Source organism: Protopterus annectens, chromosome 2.part0 (assembly GCF_019279795.1).
Source record: "Protopterus annectens isolate FY-2018-M chromosome 2.part0, PAN1.0, whole genome shotgun sequence".
Classification (NCBI taxonomy): domain Eukaryota; kingdom Metazoa; phylum Chordata; order Ceratodontiformes; family Protopteridae; genus Protopterus; species Protopterus annectens.
This window is the reverse complement of record NC_056728.1, coordinates 69603558-69621820: the sequence shown is the minus strand read 5'-3', so window position 1 is coordinate 69621820 and position 18263 is coordinate 69603558. Positions and strand designations below refer to the sequence as shown.

Genomic DNA, 18263 nt, shown 5'->3' with positions numbered 1-18263 from the left:
TGGACACAGGTCCATTTTTAGCGGAGGCCCGGGGAGAAATGTTCCAAAAATAACACAAAACAATATAATACAATGAGAGAAAGAGAGAGAGAGCAAATCATGGATGTAGTACTCATGCAATATGGCAGAGATTACATCTCATAACAGTGAGAATCATTGAGGTACAGAATAAACATAAAAACATTTTTTTTTTATATATAGTTATAATTACAGCAAGGCAAATATCAATGAGTTACCAAGTTTTCACTAGAAAGTTGTTTGTACATAGCTGAAGCTCTGAAACAATCTTTTGTTATGGATTAACCTGGGTTTGACACAAGTTACATGTTTACACCAGTATGTAGCATTGGTTTTCTTATTGATTTACTTTTTGCCGAGCAGTTGTTTGTTGATTTATTGATGGTCCTTTTGGTGGTGGGAAATTGCATGAATGAATCCATCTCTATTATGATTTTTTTTTTCAGATATTTTGACTTCCAGACAATTTCATTCAGTGAGTGGGGGTCATGTAATTACTGAGGTTGCCTATTTTACAAGTAGGGGGTTCTTTTGTGTGTGTGCGTGTGTGTGTGTGTGTGTGTGTGTGTGTGTGTGTGTGTGTGTGTAAGAGATACTGAATATATTTTTGCAAATGGAATTCTTAGTTAAACAGGCCCCTCTTCTTGGGCAAGTAGACTTGAGTAACCAATTTTAGATCTTAGCCATCCAGCTGGGAAAGGTTAATATGTGGATTTTCCATCTGGTTTGATGAAGGCTATGCTACTTACCCAAGGAATACATTTATGGCTATCCATCCCAGCCATCCAGTTGTCGTGTTGCTGATCTACATTGTTTGATAATGAGAGGAGCTTTTTACAGAAGTTGAAGGTTTCTGTATCAAGAACCTGTCCATACAAAGTGGCTTCTTTATGTTGCAGTGAAGGCTGTGGTCTTTGTAGTGAGCGTTTTAAATATAACCAGTATTTCTGAGGTAGAGGAAGTCGCTTAAGGCAGGATCTTTCTTAGCCTGGAAAGCAAACCAGTGATAAAATTTATAGGGGCCAGTGAGAGACAGAGGAAAGCAAGAAGCTTTTTAGTCTGTTTGGATAACTAAGTGAACTTAGTCCTTTGACCTTTTTTGTCAGAAATGGTTGTAGTCTTTCTTTTGGCAGGGTGTTTTGCTGAGGAACATGCCAAAAGAGGCATTGCACTCAATAATGGCTCTTGTAAAGGAAGAATACAAGGATGATGTAAACCTCCTTGAGGATGAGATACCCTTACTAATGAAGTGGGCCATGTAAAAAGCTTTCCATACAACGGAGACAACGTGGTGGTCAAAAGTCAGGTTTCTATCAACCTGGGTGCCCAAGTACCATACGACTGATTGCGTGGTTAGAACATTATTATTAATGTGATAATTTGTGGGGACATCACTATCGTCAAAGGGGATGATGATGCATTTTTTTGGCATTTAGCTTGAGGCCATATTTCTAGCACCAGTTATTTGTTTGGGTGAGACCCTCTTGTAGCTTATTCAGAATTGTTTTATTAAGTCACTAATGATTCATACATTCATAGATTAGTACTAGGCTAACTGCCCTTGCGAGCCATTTTAAGCCTAGCCAATTATCCCTTGTGAGACTCAAACCCTGAACCTTGTGTTTGTAAGGCAAACACCTTAACCATTAGGCCACTCTCCTAACCACTGTTGAATGTGCACCTCTTTGCTATCTGCTCTACTAAGATACTACAAGATAATTTATAACACCTGAATATGCACTTTTAAGCTAAATTAGGATAGTAAACATTTGAAAATTTGAAATTATTTAAGTATTTCGTAAGTTAAAGAAATGTATGTCAAATCAACGCTCTGTTTTTTGTTAGTTTGCAATTCTGAGAATGGAAACATTAAACAATGGCAATCATACTATAAGCACAGGTTTTCAGCAGGAAGCACACAGAATCATTTTGCCTTGGCAAAACCCACACGGTCGTTCTCACGGTCAAAGATGCTGTAATACTGTCCAATAAAGACATCTCCAAGGATCCAAAGTGGGCCAGCAGGTGGTGGAATATCTAAGCCTAGAAATCCAATGAGACAAATGCTCACACCAAACTGAGATTCCTTGAGGATGTACTGCTCGCCAGTTAAGATGTAGGCCTTTCCACCCAGCTGGAATGTTATTACTGGCAATGAAGGAATCTTAATGCAACTGATTATGTACTCTCCATTGAACAGGGGCAGTGCGCCAATTACTCTCTGCAGAGCTCTGACTTCCTCAGCAGGTCCAACAAATCAGAGATGTTCCACTGTCAACAACAGCCTGACACCCTCCTTTGCATAGGGACAGCTGACTACCCACGTTCACCCCATCTGCTTTGATTTGCCAGTACGCCTGCCGTGTGACATTGTAGTAATCAATTTCTCCTGTGTAATACTTAGGATCAGTGCCGCCAAGCAGTAGTTCCCCTCCTGACTGAGCTGTAGGATCCCTGCTTAGATAGAAAGAGAAGATTTTCTTTTCAACCAGATTCTGTGCCATTATACTGTCAAACACAGGTAGAACTCCATCAACTGATATAGATGGGTAGGCCATTCCAAGGATACCGTCAAATCTAGCTACAGCAAACACAATTCCAGGCTGATTTACTGCTTCTGCAAATGTCTGATTCTGGATCTTCAAATCTGATATGGTCACAGTGTCCTAAGGAATCCTGTCATCCTTCCAGTGCCATGGCGAATGGAAAACTGAAATAACTAAAAATAATGTGAATTCTTTACTTTATTGCAAATTTGTTGGGTTATTTTTGTGGATTATAGTATTGTAGGACTGCTGATGCTGACATTTTACGTAGTTGGACTGCTGGAGTTATTTTCCTAGTGAGAAATGATAGTGCTGTAGTGAATATCTGTTTATTTGTAAATATATATATATATATATATATATATATATATATATATATATATATATTATATATATATATATATATATATATATATATATATATATTAACCAAGATGTTAGAGTTAACTGTTAGATTAGAGAATTAGAATTTTAAGGCAAATATTGGGAATTTATTCATTATTCAAATGCACCTACAGTACAGCCAGGAGTTCGACTGTGGTCTTCCGCAGCAACAAAAGAGTTAACTATACGATATATTTTATATGCGGCCCCAAGACCATTTCTGTTCACTACATGTGGCCCCGGTAAGCCAAAAGGTTGGACACCCCTGGGCTAGAACAAGGAAACCGTACATGAGTCAAGTCTCCTGCTGTGAGCTGTCAATCACAGCAGGTAACAGCTTAAATTACCCTTAGCAATTTGACAGCTAGGAAAGTTAGGTGTGAAGGGGACAGGAAATGAGTCAAAGTAATACAATTCAGGCTTCACAAAAAAAACTGCAGTTTAGCCATTCTAAAAAGAAGCAGCAGTAAAAATCACTTTGAAAGTCTATTCTGTGGCATTTGCACTGTTTGTGTTTTAAGTAGTCATTAAATGGCATGAAATATTACTTGAAACTAACTGACTGAAAGACAGCAGTATATGCATGTAAAATCTATGCAATGATAGGAGTTTTTGGAAGAAAGAGGCCTGCGTAACGTAACTTTTTACAAAAGTGCACTGCACTGTGGGATACCTAGAGGTAGACTAAATCAGAATTACTTCAAGATGCCAGACCCCATGTAGTCAGACTCAGAAATTCCATATAAAAATATTTAAAAAACTGTAAATAGTTCCAGAATGGTGTTAAAATGTAGGAAACACCAGACCATGATGAAATAAACATTTTTTTGAGTCTGTGGGTGCGGTTCTCCTTTAATTCACTAAGGAGGCATATGCAGCAATTGTTAAGAATGGGACTGCTGTTTGGCAGCCAGTGTATGCAGCAGCAAGGACCACCCGTTCCTTCTGACTAATATAACAGATGTTCATACCCATTTACAAACCTGCATTAAGATTCACATAAACAATATAAAAGTAAAGAGTAAGGCTGTACTGGTACAAAAATATACAAAATGATGGCATGTATAACAATCCTTATAAATGCTTTTATTTTATTTACCATCTGTGACTTGTAATCTTTTTGATAAACAAGTTAACACCTACATTCCTTTGTTTATTTTTCTTTTTACATTCTCTTTTCTCTTGTGGAAGAGTGAGGTGGAGTACTATGACTGTTGTAAAGAATATCAGAAAAGTACAGTTTTATACCTACCATAAATGTAGATGTCCGATAGGTATGCATCTGCAGTCCTTACATATGGGTTGTCCTGACTCAGGCAGCCCTTCGGTCGGCCGGATTCCAAAGTCTGGGTCCGGCGTCGGCTGATGTCGCCCTTTCCCCGACATCAGAGCGCCTGGGGTATAAAAGCGTCAGCCGACGCCATCTTCCTCAGTTTTTCTTGCCCCAGATGCCAGGTGCCCTCTAAGAAAGGCTAAATTTGGAGAGATGCAAAAAATTCCAAACATGCACAGTAATATAAAACAAATACACCATAATAGATAACCCCAGCTAGCTATAAGAGGGATAAGTACCCAAGAAATACCACAGAGGGGAAGGAGGGAGGGAAACCTGACTGCAGATGCATACCTATCGGACATCTACATTTATGGTAGGTACAAAACTGTACTATGTCCTTCAAGGATGCATCTGCAGTCCTTACATATGGGTAGAATACCATAGCCAAGCTGGGGGTGGTAGGATCTAAGAAAAGGATGGTGTAGCTAAAATGCCCTGCAGGACTGCCGTAGCAAAGCCTGCTCTGGATCTGGAATATAAGGGTAAGTTGTAATGCTTGGAAAATGTATGCACTGAGCTCCATGTAGCAGCTTCTAAAATGTCCTTGGCAGCCACCCCTCTTAAGAAGGCTGTGGAGGTGGCTGTGGCTCTGGTGGAATGAGGTCTAATGTTAGCTGGCACAGTTCTGCCATGAAAAGAGTAACAGAATCGAATGCAATTCCCTATCCATTTTGAAATTGTCTGTTTGGAAATTGCTTTTCCTTGTATACCAGCAGCATATGCCACAAACAGCTGGTCAGTTTTTCTGTAAGTCTTAGTTCTGTCCAAGTAGTAGCGCAACTGTCTCTGAATGTCCAGGGTATGCAGAAGTTTCTCCCCTTTGTTTTGTGGATTTGGAAAGAAGGTAGGCAGGTCAATTGCTTGGTTCAATGAGACCCTGGATACCACCTTTGGCATGAATGAAGGATTGGTTCTCAATGAGACTCTGTCCTGATGGAAAATAAGGAATGGTTGAACTGCCATGAGGGCCTGCAATTCAGATACTCTTCTTGCTGAGGTTATGGCCAGAAGGAAGGCAGTCTTCCAAGACAGGAACTGTAGTTCTGAAGATGCTGCTGGTTCAAAGGGAGGTACAGTTAATTTTTCCAATATGAAGTTAAGGTCCCAAGTAGGCACTGGTGGTTTCCTTGGAGGATTGATGTTTTTAATTCCTCTTAGAAACTGCCTCAGGAGGGGATGAGAGAAGACAGGTGGATCAGTGTTGTATTCTGCTGAAATTGCTGAAGCATGAATTTTTATGGAAGAGTAAGAAAGGCCATTGTGGAGCATTTCTGCCAAGTATTCCAGGATATGTGCCATGTTCATCACTGTCGCATCTAGGCCCTTTGTGGTGCTCCAAGTGAGAAATCTTTTCCATTTTGCTGAATATGCCTTTCTTGTGGAAGGCCGGCGAGCTTCCATGATGACATCCTTCACTCTCTTGGATAGCTTAAGCTGGTGAGGAGTCAAGGTATTCTCCAGGCTGTCAGCTGCAAGGTTTTCAGGCTGGAGTGCAGAGTTTTGTAATTGTGCTGTGTCAGAAGAAATGACCATTGTGGTAGTGGCCACGGTTTCATGCATGACATGCTTCTTAGCAGTGGGTACCAGTGCTGTCTTGGCCAGTCCGGAGCAATCAGAATCACTTTTGGCTGCTCTGTCCTGATCTTCAGTAAGACCTTGGTCATTCGTGGAAGAGGTGGAAATGCATACACTGGAGTATCCCAGCTGAAAGAGAGGGCGTCCACTTTCCATGCTTGTGGGTGGTATGTCTTTGAGCAGAATTTCTTCAGCTGATGGTTGTGGTGGGAGGCAAAAATATCTCTGTCCGGCCTCCCCCATGATTGTGTTATCTGAAGGAAGATGTCTGGGCGCAGCATCCATTCGTGTGGATCCATGATATTTCTGCTTAGGCTGTCCGCCAGTATATTGTCTTTTCCTGGCACAAACTGGGATTGCAGCTCTATATTGAGTTTTAGGGAAAGTTCCCAAAGATTCATTGCCAGTCTGCAAAGAGGGTAGGAATGGGTACCTCCTTGCTTGTTTATGTACCACATAACTGTGGTATTGTCTGTCCTTATTAGCAGGTGGCCTTGATGCAGAAAGTGTTTGAAGGCCTCGATTGCATGTATCACTGCCAGCATTTTTATTTATTTATTTTATTGTAGTTGGTTTACCAGGATAGTCCATTGGGCCATAATGAACCCGTTTTCAATGGAGTCCTGGGGAGAAAAGCTCCAAAAAATATATTTTTGTAATTTTGAACATACATTCTTAGATACAAACAAAGTTTAACAATAGGTACAACAGTTAAAGATAAAGCAATATCAAGTAGTACAGCAAGTGTGCATTTAAAATACATTGCAGGAAAATGAATTGACTATTTAACATGAGCTTATCCATCTATGCAGAGTAGATTAAGAGAACAGGTTACTAGAAGGAAGAGGAGGTACAATGACTTGAAGTGGGGGAAGAGGAGGGATATGGAGTCAATTATTTATGTGGACTTGACTGGTTGATTAAAGATGTGAGCAGAGCCTGAAGTGAAGAGTAGGTTATGTAGGGTGGGAGCAGGAGCATTCCCAATGTGATGTCAGGTGTGTATGAAGGGATTTTTTGAAAGCAGTGTGATTAGTGGTGGTGCGGATGAGTGGGGGAAGGGAGTTCCAGAGGCGAGCTAGGTTGAAGGATAGAAGGTTTTTGCCTGGAGGATGTGTAGGTTTATGTACTGTGAGTAGGTTTTGATTGTTTGATCTTAATACTCTATTGGGTAGGTGCATATTAAAAGCAGAAGATAGGGAAGGACAGAGGGAGGGATTAAGGATAAGCTTGTGGGCTAGAGTTAGTTGTGTGTAAGTAAGTTGATTAGGAAGCTCTAGCCATTTTAGTTTCTGGAGGGAAACACAGTGGTGGGTAGAAGACTTATGGCTAGTGGCGAATTTTGCAATTTTATTGTAGCAAGAAGAAAGTTGTTTTTTGAGAGAGGATTTAATGTTAGTTAGGTGGGGTAGCCATAGAGAAGGGAGGGATAAGGAAGGATGTAGAGTTGTTTTAGTGGCAGAGGTGAGGTATGCATTTTGTCTGTAAAGCATACCAAGTTTTTGATGGGTCTTTTTGATGTTCTTTTGTAGGTGAGAGGTAAATTTAAGTTGGTTGTCAATTTGTACCTAGTAGTTTGGTGTCTGACACCAATTCTAGGTGAGTTATTTTGGCTAATGATTGAAAATGTATTCATATTGAGAGAAGTAGCTTTAGAGGGAGTAAAGATCATAAGTTTGGTCTTGAGGCATTAAGAGCAAGATGTTTTTAACATCCATTGCTCTGTTGTGAGAAAGCATCCTGAGTTAGTTTTGAAGTGTAGTGATGGAGGTGGCTGAGCAGATGATTGTTGAATCATCTGCATATTGGATGATGTTTGAGAAAGGGAGTGATTTGTGAAAGTCATTTATAAATATGTTGAAGAGAACAGGACCGAGAATGGAGCCTTGTGGAACACCTGTGGGGGTGCTAAGAACTGTGGAGGTAGTTTTTTTTCCATTTTACTGCTTGATTTCGGTTGGATAGGTAACTAGAGAACCAATTCAAGGAGGAAGAAGAAAGGTTAAGTTCAGAAAGCTTAGTAATGAGTAGGCTATGTGAGATGGTATCGAAGGCTTTGGAGAGGTCTAGCAGCAATGTAGAAACAATTAAGCCAGAATCACGAGCTCTATTTACTGTTTCTAGGAAGGAAAGGAGGGCAGTCATTGTGCTGTGGTTGGGTCTGAAGCCATGTTGTGTGGGAGATATAAGGTGGTTGTCAAGGAGATGAGGAAGAAGTTGAAGTTGAACACATTTTTCTAGGATTTTGAAATAGGGGACAGGATGGCTATGGGCGAAAGTTAGTGACATTGTTGTTGTTGCCCCTTTGTGGAGTGGAATAATATAAGCCTGTTTCAGATTTGGGGAACTGTGCATTCTTTTAGGGAGCGGTTGATTAGGATGCTAATGGGATATGCAAGAGTTTCAGCAGCTATACTGAGAAAGTAGGAAGGTATGTTATCAGGGTTGGTACCAGGTTTCAGTTTTAGAAGGAGTTTCTTTATAGTAGATGTTGACGGGAGAAAAGAGGGAGTGGGGTTGGGAGAGGGAGAGTTGGAGGTGTTTGGGGTAAAGGTTGGGTAGCTGAAGAGGTAGAGGAGTTAGAGGAAGGGAAGCAGGGAGTGGAATTTTGGAAGGATAGAGTGTGAGTGGGGAGTGGAATTTGGAAGGATAATGAGTGAGTGGGGGGGGTGATGGGATGCTTGAGGGTATGGTGGAGTTGGAGAAAGAAGAGGTCAGTTTGGCAATAGAGTCAATAAAAAATGAGTTAAATTGGGTGGCCAGGTCTAGTTCGAGGCTTTTGGTCTGGGGTGGGAGTATCTGGACTACTAGGGTGAAGGAGACTAGAGATCCCTTTCCAGAATTTTTGAGGGTTGTTTTTATTTTGGTTTTGGAGTGTAGAAAAGTAGCTTTGTCTATCGGAAGTGATGAGTTTCTTTACTTTATTTCGAAGCATTTTATATCTGCTAAGGAGCAGATTTGTCTTAATTTTTTGGTAGCGTGTCCAGACTTTATCTCTTTGTCTCATAATGGCAAGAGTATGTTTGGATAGCCAGGGGGCTGACTTTGTTTTTATTCTCTTAGTCCTTAGGGGAGCATGAGAGTCGAGTAATTGCAAGAATGTTATATTAAAGTGTGACACTGCCCTGTCTAGGGGTAATGTTTTTAGACAATTCCAGTTAATTGTTTGTAAGGAATTTATGAAGATAGTAGGGTTGAATTTTTTGTGGTCTCGGATAGTTATATAGTTGTGGGTTTGTTGAAGGATAGTGGGTAGTCGGTTAGTGAAAATGGGTAGGTGATCACTAAGAGAGTCTGGAAGGGTGCCACTGTTGGAGAAGTAGTGAGGATGGGAGACAAGGATCCAATCCAGTATACTTCCACTGGAGAGGTTTTTTGAAGGAAGTTACTGAATTGATTAGTTGAGAGAAGTTGTAAAGGTTAATATTTATGGAGTTTGTTGGAGATTGTATACAGGTCCAATTGATGTTTACATCTCCTAGGATTATGGTTTCATTACTAATGTTACTAGAGATCCAGGAGAGGATAAGTTCAAGAGTGGAGATATTATCACCTGGGGGTATATAAAGGGATGCTAAACAGATGTGTTTGATTTGTAGTAGAGCAAGGAGAAGTTCAGCATTGTTGAAGTGTGGAGTAGGTTTATTTTTGGGAGTGACTGCTAGGGAGGATGAATATATGAGGGCTACCCCACCTCCCTTTTGAGAGGTCTGTCTTTCCTGATGATGGAGTAGTTTGGGGAATAATCTCAGAGTCATTTATATGAGGTTTTAACCAGGTTTCAGAAATAGACAGGATATCAGGTTTATTGTGTATGAGCCATGGAGGTTTGGGACTTTATTTACTATACTTTGGGAATTTAATGAAGTAAATAATAGGATTTATTTGTGGTTGTTATAGGGGATGGACCAGGGTTTGGGTGGATATCGCCAGAAATGAGAGTATTAATACACTGTTGTATGAAGCTGTTTGTATGAGCAGATAGTAAAGTAAGGAGTTTGTCTTCTGTTGTGTATTGGAGGGATTTGCAAGTAGTTATAGAGATGGGGAGTGTATTGTAGGAGAGAAGTTTGTATTGGAAAAGAAAGAGAATGTTAGAAGGGTACAGATAGGGGGAAATAATCGAGTATGATTGTGAGAGAGGTGTGTCCTGATAATTGGTTATATGAAAGTGTTGGGAATATAGGAATAAAGTGGGTTGGGAGAGGTGGTTGCAGTAAAATGAAGAGAAAAGGAAGAAGAGAGAAAGGGAGATGAGACAGAGTTTTGGCAACATGATAGGAAGGAGATAAGATAATAGTTTTGATTAGAGCTAGTTGGTGTATAGAGGATATGTAAGTATTGAGGAGTAGGTAGATTCCCTATGTTGTAGGAAGTATGTGGAGGAGTATAGTCTGTATGGGGGGGTGTGGTGTGGTTGTGGGAGAAAGGAGTGGTATAGTCAGGAAAGATGATGAGTAGTGTTTGTATGAGGTGTATTGGAGGGCTGATTTTGGCGGGAAAAAAGGAGGGTGTGTCTAGCTGTGTGTCAGTGATTGGAGTAGAGTAGCAGAGGGTGTGGTTTATGGAGGAATAAAGGTAGAGGTGTTGGGGGCGGGTGAGATTTGGGGCAGGGTAGGGGAGGAGAGTGAGAGGAAGGGCGAATGGGGGCGGGGTGAGCCCAGTAGATCAGTAGAGGAGCGAAAAACTATCAGTAGAGCAGTGTTCAAGAAGGGTAAGTAATAGAAGGGTAAGTGGAGAGGGCCTAGATGTGGTTGAGAAGTGAGAGTCAGAAAGAGAGAGAGTCAAGAACAGAAAAGTCTAATATCAAGGGGTAGGGATATCCCCTAATGGATGGAGGCTATCTATGTATCAGGGAACAAGTAGGGCTAAGCAGATAAGGGGAGAAGGGACCAACAGTGCTGGGAAGAAAAGTGAGGAATAGAGGGCAAGGAGTAGTGGTGGTGGTGGGGGGGGTCAGGCTGCTGGCACTCCAGACAGGGAGAAAGTGACTTTGGCTAGTAGGATTACAAAGGCCTTCAGGCTTAGTAGTAACACATACTTTCTTGAGTTCTGTTGGAGAGCCTCTTATCCTCAAAGGCAGTTGTAGCAGCCCAGGGTATGTATTGCTAAGGCAATAGGGAGTACAGCTTTGGTTGGGTCCAGTATCCACCCAGGCAAAAACACAGGAGATTCAGGGCAAGAGAGCTGGAGGACAGGAAGGAAGGAAGAAGTCTGTTAGTGACAGAATAAAACATACACTAATCACTTACTACTGTTTAAAGTGACTAAAACAGACAAGTACTACACATATATGCAGGACACAATCTGAGCATTTAACACGCACGTCACAGTATAACTTTGTGTAGGAGGCAGCTCATATAGATATATTGTTACCAAAAAGAAACAACCAGAACATCTAAGCACGCACCTTAAAAACAAACATTGTTCAGTAGGCAGTAACTATAACAATAGAGTGATAAACAAAACAAAACGCAGGAGGAGTCAGGTAGGTTGGAGGTATAGGCAGATAAGTTATGAACTATGTGCCTCCCAACTGCACGTGTGATACTACTAGTAGGACAGCTACAGAATTAAATAAAACACTATGAGAGTGCTAATGTGCTAGCTGGACTAGTGACGCTGTAACAAACATACACAAGGTAGACTAAATGTAGAGCGACAGAATTAACTAAACATAGCTTACATGTAGAATTAGCTAAACAGAGCTTTTATTTAGGTAGGAATAGCGATATAATGTAACTATACCACTTGCGAGATACTAGTATGCTAGCTGGACTAGCGACGCTGTTATGTAGAATTACTAAAACATAGCTTCCATAGCGACAGAATTAACAAAACCATAGCTTTCATGTAGAATTAGCTAAAACATAGCTTTCATTTAGGTAGGATAGCAATATAGTGTAAATACACCACTTGCGAGATGCTAGTATGCTATCTAGAGTAGCGACGCTGTACATGTAGAACTAACTAAAAACATAGCTTCCATTTAGGTAGGATAGCGATATAATGAGGAGTCCTCATGATTTCCTTTTGATTTATGTGCATTCGCAATTCTTTCTGTGACCATAGTCCTTGAATGCATCTGCCCTCCATGTGTGCTCCCCATCCATGGTCTGAAGCGTCCGTTGTAATGGTTTGGCTGGTTATTGGTTTGCTGAAGGGCAGACCCCAGTTTGACTGGCTTGCTTGAGCCCACCACAGGAATTCCTTTCGTAGGCATGGAATGAGTGGTATCAAAGCTTCTAGGCTGTGACTGTGCTGAGACCATAAACTCCTTAGGTACCATTGTAGTTTCCTCATATGTAGCCTTGCTTGTGGAATCAGAAGAATGCAAGATGCCATGTAACCCAGGGCCTGCAGGATTTTCCTTGCAGTCAGCTGAGTTTGTTTCGTCAGATTTTCGAAATAATCCGGTAGTTGTCTTTGTTTTTCTTCTGTGAGAAAAGCCATTTGGGTGGTTGTATCTAGTTTCGCACCCAGAAAAGTTATTCTTTGGGATGGAACAAGTCTTGATTTGTGAATGTTGACTGTGTATCCCAAGGCCTGAAGTAGGCGGATGGCATAATTCAAGTGTTCAACCAAAGTTTGCTGGCTGTCCGCTTGTATAAGGCAGTCGTCCAGATATGGGTATATTTGAATCCCCTGAAGTCTGCAGTGTGCAATTACTGATGCCAGGCATTTCGTGAATACTCTGGGCACAGTAGATAAGCCAAAGGGCAATGCTGAGAATTGATAATGCTCTGAACCTGCAAGAAATCTGAGGTGTCTTCTGCAACTTTGTCTGACAGGGACATGCAGGTATGCCTCCTCGAGGTCCAGAGTTACCAGCCAAGATCCCTTGCCCAGCATGGGAAGGAGTTGCTGTAGGGTCAGCATTTTAAATTTTGGCACAATGAGACAAGTATTCAGTGCGGACAAGTCGAGAATAGGCCTCCATTGTTTTTCTTTTCTTGGGACAAGGAATAGTCTGGAATAAAATCCTTGGCCTTGTTCTGTGGGAGGAACCTTTTCTATAGCTTTCATTTGTAATAGGTTGGAAATTTGTTTCAAAGCCTCTGCCCTTTGATTTGGTGGCAGGATTGGCATGCCTTTTCTTTTTGGTAATGTATGAAAATGGAACCTGTATCCTTTGTCTATTATTTGCAGTATCCATTTGTCCCTTGTAATACTGTGCCAATTTTTTGAGAATAAAGATAGCTTTCCGCCCAAAGGTGCTTCCAATTGAGCCCTGGTTGGCGGGGTCAAGGTAAAGTCATTAAGTCTGTCCTTGTGCAGTAGTTGTAGGTCCTGCACTACCTCCCTGGTTAGGAGGCTGCCATTGACATCCTCTGTAGGAGCCTCTAGCTTGCCCTCTACCTCTGGCACGCCTGTTCTTGCCTCTTCAAAATCTCTCTGTGTCTGGAAAGGACCAATTCTTAGAAGGCCAATTTCTGCTGAATCTTGGTGGTTGGACCTGGAGAAAATCTTTGACTGTTTGTACAGATTTAGCCTTTTCCTCAAATTTCTTTAAGACCTCCTGAGCAGTGGAGCCAAATAACTTCTGCTTTTCCAGTGGCGCATCGAGAAGCTTTGCTTTAACATGATCTGGCAGAGTTTGTTCCTTCAGCCAAGCATGCCTACGTATGACTGCACCTGTCATTGCTGACCTACATGAAGCTTCCAATGCATCATAACCACACTGCAAGAAATGATTGCTAACCTGTTGGGAGTTATGTACCAGATCCTGAAGTGACTTGCGATCTAGGGGTTCAGGTGAAGATAGTTTTTTATGCAATTCATCTAACAAATACTCTTGGTACTGTATCATATGGAATTGACAATTTAATGCCCTCATAGAAAGAGTGGAAGAAGTATACACTTTTTTACCCCATCTCTCTAAAGCCCTGGACTCCCTTTCAGAGGGGAGTGGATTTTTAGTACTGGCAGTTGCAACCCCTTTAGGGCCCTGGGAAATAGTTTCTGGATCAGCAGAGTGGGCCTTGTACAGGAAATGATGCGAGTCCGAGACCCTGTAGTACCTATCGGGTTCGACAGGAGCCGGAGGAAGGGAGTCAGGCGTAATGCTAGACTTAGAGTACACATCATCAATGACATTCAAAACAGGAGGAATAGCCAAAGGTCTATGCTGAGGTAAATGCAAAAAAGTCCTTAATCTCTTCCTGGAATCACAGAATTCCTGGCCCTGCCATTTGAAATGCTCTCTCATGGAGTGAAGGGTCTCCCCAAAGGACAGCTCTTCAGGAGGGGAGGCCGAGGGAATAGATTCCTCTGCATCAGAATCCTCGTAGGCCGTAAAGGCCTCCTCCTGGTAGTCTGATAGAGCAGAGCCATCGGAGGCCTCATCAGAGGACTGGGGATCAGTGGGCTCAACCCTGGGCCTTTTGTCTAGAGGAGGTTGAGAGCCCCTGTCCGGGTGTGGCTGAGAGCCCCTAATTAAGGAAATAAGGTCCTCAGCTAAACTTAAAATCTGTGAACCTGTAGCGGATCCCTGAGGAATAACCTTGGGAGGCAGAGATTTTGGCTGTTTAGCAGCCTTAGCCCTTGTGAATGCCTTAATGGACATGGATGCAGGAGGCCTGGCTGCTCCACGTGCTGGCGTAGTTTTGTCTAGGGAAATGGTGTCGGAAATTTCCAGAACACCGGTTTCTGAGGGAAATTCTATTACCGGCTCAGGAGAGGCCTCCGGGGCCGAGGTTGTCGGTTGTGCGGTTTTGACGGTCGGAAGTACTAAGGATTCGGTTTCAGCAGAGACACTCGCAGTAGGCCTAGGGGGTGGTTTCAGCCGAAACCACGGTCCGCGTGTGTCGGTCTTTGTCCTTCCGTTTTTTGGTTAAATGAGAAGTCGGAGTCTCCGACGGCATATTATAACAGTAACTGGGCCCAAAAAATTCCTCTGCAAACTCTGCCCGACACCTAAGAGTGCGTCGATTGAAGGAGGCACAGGCAGTACAGGCCGAGACGTCGTGGTCTGGGCCTAGGCAGGGGAGGCAGTAGGAATGGAAATCCTTATGAGGTATTTGTTTCCCACAAGTTAAGCAATTATTAACTTTAAGCGTTTGATCTGACATCGGCTGAGGCAAGAAAGAGCCCCCAACGGGGTACTTAGCTTTTGAAGTCTTCGGTAGCTGAAGTTACAGGAGCTGGCCGACCAGCACTTGCGAACTGCTTCTGCTTCGGGCACCACGCGGCAAGAAAGACTGAGGAAGATGGCGTTGGCTGACGCTTTTATACCCCAGGCGCTGACGTCGGGGAAAGGGCGACATCAGCCGATGCCGGACCCAGACTTTGGAATCCGGCCGACCGAAGGGCTGCCTGAGGCAGGACAACCCATATGTAAGGACTGCAGATGCATCCTTGAAGGACATCAATGAAAATATGCATACTTGATTGCCAATAACTCTGTACACTAAGGTTTTGGAAAGGACTGTTTAACTTAGTTTGTTTCACTTTACATAATTTTGCTAGGCCAAGTTTAAGCTGATAGGTGGAGTTGGGGCAGGACTGTTATTTTAGTCTTAACAAACTGTTCAAGTGTTGAGTGAATATAAGCAGAATTCAGCTAACCATATTACGCACATCCACACAAATGCACATAAATGAATGAATGGGTGTGTGTGTGCGTGTGTGTACACATACACAGGTCAACATTGAGTTTTAGTGTACAAGCCTTTGCATATTTTCTAAATAGTGATGTATGCAAAATTGCTTCAGGCTTCAGTTTTATTGGGAATGTGAAATATTTGTTGCATAACTCTGAACTGTCCAGATATTTGCAGACTGTTCAGAGCTTTCTGTTTGTCATACAATTTGTGGTTTTCCAGCAAATCACTAAACAATGAAGCCACTAATTAATGATAGACATTTGAATTTCTGAATTCATATCCTTCAGAAAATGCAAGCTACTGCACAATTTTGTTACTGCTGCAACTTTCTAAATTTATGAGTGATATTTAAAATATATCCCTATTTTTGTGCAAATGTCCCCTCATTATTAAAGGCTTTGTCCAGATTTCTTATAACAGCTTAAGAGTTATGATATGTGGTCTGATTTGACAGAAGAAATTGTTAGGAAGCAAAGTTGCCCCATATTGGTAAGGACCAAATCTCATCGCTTTTTTCATCATCTGAGTTCACTGACTTTTTTATGGTCTTTTATGTGTATTCATTGAGGGTCTATATTAGATCACCGAACGCTTAAAAAAGCGAACGGTGATTAATCGACCCTATGTAAGCGAAAGCTTACAATCTCGAACTGTCAGAACAGCAATTTTTCCAAAATACATGCACACAACACAAGCATACCAAACAAACAGCAATCCACACGCATACACCTAAAATCTGACACCTAACCCTACACTAAACTATACACACACCATTAACTATCCACTTACCTTAACCCAAACCCTAACCCTAAGGTCCGTCACTATCGCACACTCACCTCACCAGCTCCCTAACCCTAACTCACCTAATCCGCCCTAACCCTCACGTCCACACAAACGCACACATACCTAACCCACGCCCTAACCTTAACTCACCTAACCCGCCCTAACACTCACATCCACACAATCGCACACTTACCTGAACCCTAACTTTCCACCACAGCACTGAAAATACCAAAGCAACAGAAACAGACAACCAAATTCTTTCCCTAGGAAAAATATCGGGTTTCTGTTGCTTCGATATTTTAAGCTTTCGCTTACATAAGTTCAATCAATCACCGTTTGCTTTTTTAAGCATTCAGTGATCTAATATTGACCCTTTATTGATATGCCCTGATAAAGTAAAACAATCAGTAAAAACTATTTGGGATATTTTGCAGACACCCTAATGGTTTTGGACATCAGCTGGGTAAGACAACCCTGTGTTTCCAAATGTTGGTCTAACAGTCCAATTACGCTGTGCTGATGAGGCCATAAGAAGGCTGAAACATGCATGTCAACAGCTAGTGTGGTTTGGCTTTACTGGCCTGAATTTGTCCATAAAAGACTTAAAAAGAAAGAAGTCGTGGGCATTCAGAACTGCCATACAGCTGAAACACCTGATGTCCTTAAGGGTCATTTGCATATATCCCATGTTACCTCTTATGCAAGAGATTTTACGGAATCACAGTGGAAAATCTAGCTTGACTAGATTTTTCTTTTAGTTTTTACTGATTGTTTTAATTTGTTAGTTGGGATCCTTATAACAAAGACCATTATTAGAATTAACAAAATGTTTTGCAGTAGGTAGATTTACTAATGCTGAAGCAACTGGGTCATTTCTAAGATTGGAATATAAAAACTAGCAAGACTGAAGAACTTTATACAATCGTTCTCAAGGACAGCAAACTGACTGCCAGGGAGACCTCAGGCTGTGACAAAAACTTCCTAGAAGGCTGACATAACTGGAGGGATAGGTGAAGGCTGCAGAAATTCCAGTTGCAACATCCTATTTTCTTAGGGACTATGGAACCTCAGTATTCTTTCTCTGAAAACATTAGATAATCCAGGAAATAGCACAGACAAAAAATACTATTCTCAATCTGAACCAGAAACCTGAAGAAAAAAAACTGCAACTGTCCCTTCACAATGCCCTACATATTGGGTCTATATTAAATCAAACGCTTAGAAAAGTGAACGATGATTTATCGACCCCATGTAAGTGAAAGCTTACAACGCTTAGAACAGCGATTTTTTTCCCAAGAGAAAAAAATCGCTGTTCAAAAAAAAAAAAAAAAAAAAAAACAAACCACAAAACCACTTAAAACACTCCCCTACTTAAATATACCAACTCCGAGATCGCACTACAGTGACGAAAACAGCAAGGTAATGGACGTGGCCAAGCGATTTCTTTCTCAGGGAAAGAATTTACTTATATGCCACTTCATCATTTTGCCTTTTCGTCTTTTCAAGTTCGACCATGCATAAGAAAGAATTCGGTTATCTAATAGGAACCCCTACATATTCTATTTCTTAAACATCTTTATTTAGCAGCAACTAACATACAAGAGGTGTCAAGAGCCTGCAAAAGACCTGAACAATGTCAAATAAATTATTCATATCCAGAGTAACTGACAGGAAAAGATAAATGTTAAGTTTTCCATCTTTTTGACAGGAAATTGTGGGAACACAGATTTAATGTTGTGTTCGCGATGGGCCGATCTTGTCTCCTGAACCTGACTGACTTCTTCAAATCAGTCTCCAGAGCTGTGGACGAGGGTAAGGCGGTCCCACACAGCCTATCTAGACCTCGCCAAGGCCTTTGACACCATCCCCCACTCTGGAATCATAGATAAGCTTACTAAGCTGGGCATTAATCCCTACATCACTTGATGGGTTGCCAACTGGCTTACTGACAGAGCCAACATTGTAAAAGTAGCAGACTCCAAATCCAGCTCCAGACAAATGACAAGTGTAGTACCT

At 41.7% G+C, this 18263-nt stretch overlaps 1 protein-coding gene and 1 pseudogene across 1 annotated transcript in view; both read right to left on the bottom strand.

The window, feature by feature from the left end:
* Positions 1-18263, bottom strand: part of PCNT (pericentrin) — a gene marked incomplete in the record, with an annotated part of 2997294 nt that overhangs the window by 2192402 nt on the left and 786629 nt on the right.
* Positions 1878-18263, bottom strand: part of LOC122793683 — an 88389-nt pseudogene continuing 72003 nt past the window's right edge.